This window comes from Tupaia chinensis, unplaced genomic scaffold (assembly GCF_000334495.1).
Source record: "Tupaia chinensis unplaced genomic scaffold, TupChi_1.0 Scaffold000085_1, whole genome shotgun sequence".
NCBI classification, from domain to species: domain Eukaryota; kingdom Metazoa; phylum Chordata; class Mammalia; order Scandentia; family Tupaiidae; genus Tupaia; species Tupaia belangeri.
In genome coordinates, this window is record NW_006159547.1 from 8,021,252 (window position 1) to 8,031,423 (window position 10,172).

At 36.4% G+C, this 10,172-nt stretch overlaps 1 protein-coding gene and 1 non-coding gene across 16 annotated transcripts in view; one reads left to right on the plus strand and one right to left on the minus strand.

Moving 5' to 3' along the window:
- The window catches only part of PPFIA2 (PPFI scaffold protein A2), a 533,343-nt gene that overhangs the window by 408,063 nt on the left and 115,108 nt on the right, over window positions 1-10,172 (minus strand). The gene's annotated exons all lie outside the window — the stretch shown is intronic.
- On the plus strand, window positions 2,005-2,129 carry LOC114006795 (small nucleolar RNA SNORA72). The gene has a single exon (XR_003548472.1). It is a non-coding gene; the product is annotated as a small nucleolar RNA SNORA72 (small nucleolar RNA).

The window sequence follows — 10,172 nt, forward strand, 5'->3', positions numbered from 1 at the left end:
TGACCTTTCAAAGAGAGAGAATGACATGGAAACAGACACACGGTCACAGGTATGTGCATCCTGCTCTGCTCTGTCTTGCTGGGGGACCCATCAGTACGACCCTTTCCAGATGTGGCCTCTTGAACCCAGACCTTCGAAGCATTAACTGTATGAATCACCCAGTCTCAGATATTTGCTATTACTAGTGAGAGAACAGAATAGAGCACCTTGGTTTCAGCTATCATCTTGCTAATGGGAATCTTTATCTCTGTGTTCTATTTAAAGCTCTAGTTTTAAATTTCTAGTGCCCCAGCCACCATGCCCACTGACAATGCCATCAACCCTTATCTCAAACAGAATTACTTTCAAATGAATCTTTCCTTCTGAGATGTGGTTTTGTCGTAATCAGGATATTATTCATAATACTAAGAAAAATATGTATTCTATAAATTACTAATTTATGCCAGTTTTGAGCCCTTACTGTATCAAGTGCATTATTATGCACTTTACTGGTATGATTTTACTTCATCATCCCAAACAGTCAGTGAAATGAAGTAGCCATTATTATTTCCAGTTTGTTTTTTTCAAATGCAAAACCTATAGGAGCTTATGGAAATTAAATGATTTTCCTAAAGTCAGTTTTTCAAGGAAGAGATTGGTAGTAAAATGGATTTTAATTCAGTTCAACTTCAATGCAAATCTTAAACCACATAAATTATGTTGTTTCTTTAAATCACTTCATTTAAATAATTTAACTTGACATTTCCCCCTTCTTTACCTACTTCACAGATTACAAGTCCCATGGGTCATTATCTCACAGTGTGTGTACCATTTCCCTGGCCACGGTTCTGGTTGTGTTAGATTACAAAAGTAACCATAGTTCTTTGCAGATTCGCCAACCATCAAGTGGAGAAGTCACCCACATCTTGAGCCTAGGCTGGCCTGTGATTTACTGTGGCACACATAATGCTCCAAAGCGAGGTTGCACAAAGTTTGAATCTGAGTCTCAAGAGATTTTTCAGTCTGTTCTCTGACTTGGGTCAGCAAGAGGACGAGGGGCAACACGGAAAGAGGTGAGCTGGCCCAGCAGAACCACCTGAGGAGGGCCAGCTCCCTTGACCTGAAATCTAACCACTGTCCTATGAGCAGGCCCAGCCACGGTCATCTTCGTCTAGCCCTAATCAGCACGCCTACCCTGCAGAGCCTGCCCCAAATTGCCACTTCATAGAATCACAGGATAAATAAATGGATACTGTTTCAACCAGTAAGTGTCAGAGTGCCTTGTTACCTGTAATATGTAGCTTATTCATTTATAGAAATTCTGTTCTTGTCAAACTACTCTACTCAGTATTTTTCCACTATTATACCTGCATATTGTATTTCACACTTTCATATTATCTCCTTGGAATGAAGTTTTTATTGATTAAACTTATTGAAATATAAATATGCCCTCTGATACGACACTATTGCAGCTATCCCAGGCTTGCAATATCAAATATTACAGATGATTTCAATAGTTTTGGTTCTTTCATAAGTCTTATTATAATAAGACTTAGACACACACACATGCTTATAAAACTGAAAATTAAAGGAGTACTAAATAGGTTTAAAAAGATAACAGATAAGTTCTAGTTATAAAGGAACTACATTGAATAACTTAAGATTTTTATGGAGTTATCACTTTGGCCTCAGTTTTTACATCTGTACAGAACTTATCATCCTCTGACATTTTTATTTGCAACAGGACTTTCGTAAGGATCTGATAACAATGTTAATAAATACTACACATATATCCAGCACTTGCAAATGTATGCATGTATGTGTATATATATATATATATAGATTAGTTCAATTCATGCTCACAACACAAATTGTTTAAATTATCAAATATACCATAATTCAACACTCTCATTTAGGTAAAAAGGCAAATGGATTATTATCTAACATTTATTCACAAGAACTTGTTGTGACATATCATCTCTCTGAAGGATAGGTATCTGATGAACATCAAAAACTGAAAGATAACTGCAAGTATTCTCACTTTTCTGATTCTGTAATAATCAGAACAGGCTAAACATTTGCTACATTAAGACCACACATATATCTCCACACCTTGTTCTTTCTCTTTTAAATATCTGATGGTAATAAGGCAATAAATAAATAAATAAATAAATAAATATTAAAGATCCTCTGAATCAATAAAATACTTCTTTCTTTTTTAGTTATTGCTGTAAGGAGAAAACAGAGAGAGGGGGAAAGTAAGAAAGCACCCTATCGAACAGGTAGCCACACGACAATCTATTCTCCTCTTGGGATTTTGGGGACACATCCACACGAACTTGCACAGGGTGCTTTTCCTGCTGGACTTGAGCTGCGGTCAGTCATGTGGGATCCAGCCATCGTAATGCCAACACCACCTGATGGCCAACTACAGTACAATTGTGGATATTTTTTCTAAAGCTTTTATAAAGACTCTACATAAAGATTCCTGTAAATTATACAAAGTACAGCGAGGTTACAGTTTTAGTTCTTCAATGTTGGCACATTTTTATTATATGTAATAAACAATGAATGAAAGGCACTAGAAGAATTATTTGAATTATATTTGGTAATAAGAGAGATAAATACTGCCACACCCCAATAATCCTGATGTGTATGATTATGTGACTCAAGGATCTTAGAAAAAAATATAGTAACATGCACGTTGGATGATGTGAGAGTGAAATGATTTCTTATCAGGTTGGGGAACTGGACTCAGAGTCACCTGATCAAAAGCAAGATTCAGTTTTTATAACTGATCCTTTACAGTTCACTGAAGACACACAGTTATGTTCACATTGTACATAAATGACTCAAAATTTGAAGAATGAGGAACAAGGAACAGAATAAAAAATGTATAAGGATACCAGCAATCTCCAAAATCAAAATTAGATTTTATAATCCCAATAGTGATAACTCTCTCAGCACTTAATAACTTAATGTTGTCAGAACACAGTGGAAAATAAACTGGCTAAACAAAATCGTATATGCAAAACAATAATTGGAAAAAAGAACATGGAAAGAATCTTATTCTTCTGTGGTTTCAACACAGAAGACTGGTATGACCTAATACCTAAAAGTAGTAAGATAATTTGGTTGTTCCCAAGTTTAATTACAGTGTTTGATTTTGAAAGATGATGAAAACCATGTTCTTTTCACATTTCAGGGAAAATACTGCACTCTAGCCATGGGATCCCCTTTGTAGAATGAATATCAACACACTATTTCAGAGGAGAGGAGGAGAGTATAAGGAAAGAAGGAAGAAAATAGAGAGGCAAGACATTTATGGAACACAGAAATGGATTATTATCTATTGATAACAATGTGTTTTGTATCCTCAACTGGACTAGTATGAAGTATATTCACATAGGGTAAATTTGATGTAAAAGCTTAGTGATGTATAGTGATTAAATGTGTAGAATAAAATTTCTCCTGCAACCTTTTTTTTTTATATTATATTACCTAACACTCATTCCCTGAGCATCATCACAACACACTAAATGTAGTTCCCATCTAGGATAAACTGCATAGTGTCTTAATCAAGCATGTTATCACCAATAATATTCCATTTCTACTTTCCTACATATGTATACATATATATATATATGTTTTTTAACCTATGTTTGACCCTCAGCCCTTTCCCCCTCTCCAGTTTACACTATCTCTGCTATATACAGTTGTCTTCCAGAAGGGTCAAAATAAAAAACTATTCCAACCTATCAAAGCCAACTTAGATGAAACAATGTCAAGTGAGAAACTTAACCAGCAACAATTTAGCCAAAAAGAGGTTAAATTTTTAAAAGTTAATTCTAGGAAACATTAAAAGCATCAAATACATGCTATTAAAAAATTAAAGACAATGTACCCTAAAAAACTCCAGAAAAAACATTACCAGTAAGTGGCAATAGTGTGTTGTAGTGCACATTTTTAAATTAAAATAATAAAATTCACTTTTGTTAAGTAATCGGTTCCCCAGTATACATCAAGGAAGCATTACTTCATTCAAATATCTTACACCTTGATCAAAAATTAGTCAGGCAAACTGATAAGAGATTTACATGAATACACCCAGCCTAAACTGTTGAGATGTCAGTTGGTGAACACACTAAACACATTTTCTCAATTTTGAATTTACTTTGTAAAGGCTTTCCAGGATTAGGTCATACTAATAAATTCTTATAACTGTAATTTTCTGCTAAATATTAGCTCTAATAGAATTAATATTTATATAAAAGTGATCATTAGCAATTTTATAGACTATTTTTAGTGATTCATAGAATATAACAAACTGAGAAAATTTTCACATTTAACCCTTCTATCCTTTTTAGTAAAAAGTATGTTTTCTTTCTACAGTAATAATTTATTAATAGTATAAATTTTTTTAAAAACTAAATTGTATTCCTATATCAATTCTGTCATCCATTTCATGTAATATAGTTAAGCATATGTCCCCACAAGGTGGTGCTCTTCACTTAAAAATTTCAGCAGAAACAGTTTTATTCTATTTTTGCTTCATGCTCCATGGCATGATGCAGCTTTCAACATATTGCAAGGGACCAAATGAGCAGTGAAAATGTATTTTTTACATACAGCTATGTTCACTGGATTTTTGTTTTTAAAAATTGTAAGTGTACAAATAGTATGTTTTGGTGATTAGTTCAGTTATTGGAAATTGAGAGATTCTAAAATTTCAAGGTTAAAATCAGGGTAAGAAAAAGCAAAAACATGGAAGGAGGAATAGTGAGAGGACAGGTTTGATTGGAAGTGGAGAGAGGCTAGACTGTAACATAGAAAGACTATATTGAAACTCTTTAATACTAAGCTAAGTACACAGGAGTAACATATTCAGCACCTTTTCTTATCTCAAATTCCACTAGTGGGGAAAGAGGCAAAAGAAATGGACAAAAGGAAGTAGATAGAAACAAAAGTGGAAGAAGGAAAGAGATAAAAGAAAGAAATTTGCTAATAATTATGATTTTAGCCACCATTCCTTTCAAAGATTGTATTTTCTGAGTGTAAGGTAAGAGATCTGAATATGGTAGTTCTTCAGTGCTTCTGTTTCCTCAGGCCTCTCAGAGTGTTATAAATAAAACCTGCTGAAGCTCAGTCTTTTGTTCAAAACTTTACATTATTTGTTGTATTACCCTTCAGTCCAAACTGTATTGTTTTTTCTGGTGGTAACCAACCAAAGGAAGAATAATATAGTCCAATTCTAGAAAAAAATTAACTGGAGAAGGAGCTCTATTTCCACTTAGTATGTAAGAAGTATTAAGGCAATATTGTTCCCATGCTAACAATGAGAAAGAGTCATGTAATAAAAAAAAAATTGTAATTTTTTAATTAACAACCAGAGAGCTAAGGACTCAAAGCATGCAGATGAACCAAATTCCAAAGATTGACAAGCTCTTCTGAAAAAAGACAGAATACATGAACTGTTTAATTGTTGGTAGAACCTAGGCCGAGTGAAAGCAGCCATAACCAGGTAGAAGGCACACTAATGATTCTTAAAGACCTACTATGGGCTCATATCATTGTGGTGTGAGATATTATGAAGACCGAGACCACCGAGAAATTAAAATTTTAGGAGCCTTTATTCCTGGCCAGAGACTGCCATCCTGCCATAGTGTTTGGGACAACAGCTCTTAAATTTTTGCAGAGCATTTAAGCACAAAAACCACATCCTCTTTTTACTCTGCTCTGTGGAATGGGTGAGGCAGGCCTATGGGATGCATCTTAGCCTAACATACACCATTTTCCTTATCATCTGTTTTAGTCCATCACAATGTGAGAGACCAAAATCCCCAAGTGCTCCATATCCATGGGGGGCTGCTGCATCTGCTTGACCACCAGCTCTTTTACAACGTGGGTTCAGCTGCTGTTCTGGGCCAGGTATGAAAAGAGAAAAAGATATCTGACACTGGAGAAAGACAAGAACCCTTCTAGCCTCCACTCTCTGGCCCTGCTCTGAAAATAGAAGCCCCCAGCACATCAGAGGCAGGAAAACATTCCATAAGTCTCAGGCAAAGGATGGTTAGGACTTGCCAAGGGACACGGAGCCCTCTCACTCCCTGTTCTACCTAGGCCGTGTCAGGGGCCACTCAGTGAGGTGCGAAAGGCTCTCCTCCAACCAGCACTTGATGGTAGGAAAACCCATCTGCCTTTGGGGCAGACACAGACACCTACTTATTCTCAGGAATGTACAATGACCTAAAGAAGTCTATTGCTGTGACAATAGCATAAGGAAATTAGCTTGCTTAACTTCACTAATTCGAGGCAGAGGTCAGTTCTTTCAGAGAAGGGTAGAACACTGGAGTGCACTCTGGTTTCACTATAGAAGGGGCAGGGAAATGAGGAACGGTTCAATGCCGAAATGTGGCACACAAAGCCAGCTTAAGACTGACGCTGGAGGAGAAGAACTATCACGTAAAAATCTCCCCTTTCCTGGGGTCCCACCATGAATCTTGCAGTAAGTAGCCAACAACAGTCTATTTCTAGGAAAGGCTTATGAATGAAAAAGGAAACTCCTCACTACCTTTTGTAACACAGGCATGCAGAGAGTCTTTTAAAGTTTATTTTATGAGAGGGAGCGAGTGAAGAGAGAGGCTCCCAGGCTTTATGAGCCGGCCAAGATCATGATTGTGAGTACGCACACCTGTAGTGTACAGCTAACCTGGACCCAAACCCTGACTTCCCATGTGGTTTCTAGCATTAGAGATCACTGCATTACTGCTGAAGAGAGCCTTAGCAAAAATGTTTCCCAGGCCAGCTGGTGATGTGGTGGTTAAGGCAGATGGATCCCACCTGGCTGACCACACAGTTGGTGTCCCAGTTCCAGCAGCCTGAGAAACATGTTGGGCATGTGTGTGCCCAAAATTCTGAAGGGAGAAATGGAGGATTAAAGATCGTGGTGTGACTATCTCCCACCAGAGATCTTTTCTCACCTTTACTCCGCAGAGAGCGTACTCACCCTTCAGCAATTTATTTTTTGTTTTTATTTTTTTGCTTAAACAAAAGTGACATTTTTTTTTTTCGCCCTTACTTTTCTCCTATAGGTTTTATAGACTTAGCTTTGACACTTTGGTCTGTGATTCGTGAATGGTAATTTTTGTGTGTGATGTGCTGATGTTCATTTTTTCTTCACAAGGATTTCCAGTTTTTCGAGTTCCATTTCTTTAAAGTACTATTTCCCCCTTAATTCACCATAGTACCTTTGATAAAATGATTCTATATGAATACGTACTGATCTCCTTTGGACTCTCTCTTCTTTTCCACTGATTTAAAAGTCTGTCTTTTTTGCCAGTACCAAAGAGTCCTGATTACTACAATTTTACACTAAGCCTTGAAAGAACTACAACTTTGTTCTTATTTATCAAAGTTTGAGATATTCCAAGTCTTTCCTATTTGCAAATAAATTTTAAAAATCAGCTGATTTTTTTAATTTGACAGTGTGTACACACTCACTAGAGAGATACAGAGAGAGTAAGAGAGAGAGAGAGGACCCCCCACTCCCATGCAATCCCTTCTCCATGTCTCCATTTCAGGATTTTGGCATAGACACACTTGGTGTGTTTTACGAAACCGAGTCTGGAACTCAAATCCTGTGGTTGGCCATGTGGGATCCAGCGACCTTAACCACCAGGCCACATGCTGGCCCTTACCTTGTTGATTTCTACCAAAACAAAAACAAACAAACAAAAAAACCCAGGGAAAAACAAACAAGAATTGCTGGAGTTGAATTGAGATGACATTGAATCTATAGATCAATTTTGGGAGAATCCTTTCTGGTATTTAATTTAATCTATGAGCATTAAATATCCTCATTAACTTACCTATTTTGATAATTCTCTCAGAATTGTTCTAATACTTTAACTTCCAATTCTCACTGATAGCATATAGACTTACAACTGATTTTTTTTTTTTTGAGAGGTTTTTGCTATAGGGCGCGTGTGCTCGCCAGAAAGACAGAGAGACAGAGAGATAGAAAGCGAGAAATCACCCCCCAGGAGGGATGGCCACACCACAATCCCTTCTTCTCCATTTTCCTCTCAGGATCTTTGACATGCATACACACATGCCCGGCATGAGTTTAAGCCACCAGGTCCAGGACTCCAACCATGGGGTAAATTACATGGGAGTCCAGCGACATAGCCATTATGCCAACCGCTGGTCCCCTGATTTTTTTTTTTATATTAACTGTGTATCCTGTGATCTAACAATACATGCTTCTTAGTTCCAGTGGTTTTTTCTACATAGATTAAAAACTAGCTCTAGAGTTTTCTTCTTTGTTTTCTTTTAGTTTAATAATTTTCCTCTTTCAAACTGAGAAAGTTATTTCTTATTCTGAGTTTGGAAGGAGGTTTTTTTTTTTGTAATTATTCTTAGTTTTATTTATTTATTTTTAGAGAGAGAGACGTTTTGCTATAGGGTGCATGCACTCACTGGAGAAACAGACAGAGACAGAGAAACAGAGAGCAAGAAATCACTGCCCAGAAGGGTGGCCATACTGCAATCCCTTCTCCTCCATTCTCCTCTTGGAATCTTGGGCAGGCACGCACACATACGTGGCTTGAGTTTTAAGCCACTAGAAGTTACTTTATGATTGACTTGAATCTTATTATATTTCTACCTTTTTATTGATTGAGCTTGTTTCTGTCTTACAACTTATGGATATTCTGTTCTTTTTTTTTTTTTTTTCTCATTCTTTTCATGTTTCAGTGTGGATACTTTCTACTCACTTATTTTCAAACTCATGATTCCTTTTGTTCTCTCTGTCTGTCCACTCTGCTACTAAGCCAGGTAAAGCATTTATTACCGTTATTTTTTACTTCTAGTATTTCCATTTGGTTAGTTACACTTTCTACTTTTAAGTTGAAATTTACTTACATATACTTTTTTCATTAGAATCTAATAAAAATATTACTAGAATTATATTGATAGTGGTTATTACTTTTCAGTTCCTGTCTGAAAGTTTCATCATACTGGATCTCTCTGTATCTAGTTCTATAAATTATCTCATTGCTTTACACTGTTTTTTTTTCTTTTTTTTGTATGTTATGCAAATAATGATTGAATACTAAACACTGTGTGTGGGAAAAAACAGAAGGAACTTAAGTAATATTTACATTCATAAATGTCGCTTTATCACATCACTAACTTGAGGGCTCAGACAGTGTTTAACAGTTTAGCTTGATTTGAGCTTTAATGTCACTATGGACATTTTCAGTGTGACTCAGGTTTAACTCTCTCCATTTGTAGACTGTTCCTATTTTGTAGGAGTGCTGGAATCCCAGAAGGCTAGTCTAAGTGTTGCTGTTCACCGTCAACTTTCAGAAGATTCTACGAATCTGTGTTACAGAAGGAGGTGGATGGTTTCTCTTTGCATTCTTGTGCCTTCCCCAGCAATCGACTGCTGGCTGGCTTGCAAGGTCTTGTGCAACAGAATGAGATTAACTCTATAATTAAGGAAGGTAACACTAGATTTGGGATGCAGGAATGATTTTGATGTGGCATGAACAGAGGTACAAGTTCAGAAATCTCTATAGTGTTTCTCAAATAATCCATTTTCTCTCGTTAACTGCAAGTGGGAGATTAAAGATCAAAAGCAATTTTAAAACTAGAAAACTGGAGCCAGAGATTTTGAGTTTAATTACAGGCTTGTGGAAGCTATGATAGTTCTTGACCACTGTACAAATGTAAGTATGCTCAGAGAAAAGTATATGGCCAAGGACTGAATTTTAAGACATGCTTACTTGAATCATAGTGAGAGAAATAAGAGTCTTCAGAGGCAGAGACAGAACTGTATCAAATGTTTCAGAAATGGCAAGAGAAATTAGAAAAATTAGGTCATTGGATTCAATTATTACAGATCCAAATATAATTTTCAAGCATAGGGGTGAAGTGAAGTGGTGGAAATCATTTCACATAAAATGAAAGAAAAATTCAGAGCTAAAAAATGACAGTAGGTGACATAAAAACTTGTTTGAGAAATCTGGCTAGATAGAATTGCTGTAGACTCAAACTAGAAAGACAATGTGGCTTCATAAAAGGGTTTTCAACAGAAGGGACATTGGAAAGCATTGTAAAAGGAGTTGATAGGAAGAGATCACTGGAGGAAAAAGGAGTATCCGGAGATATAAGGTCTCCAAGGAGTAGGG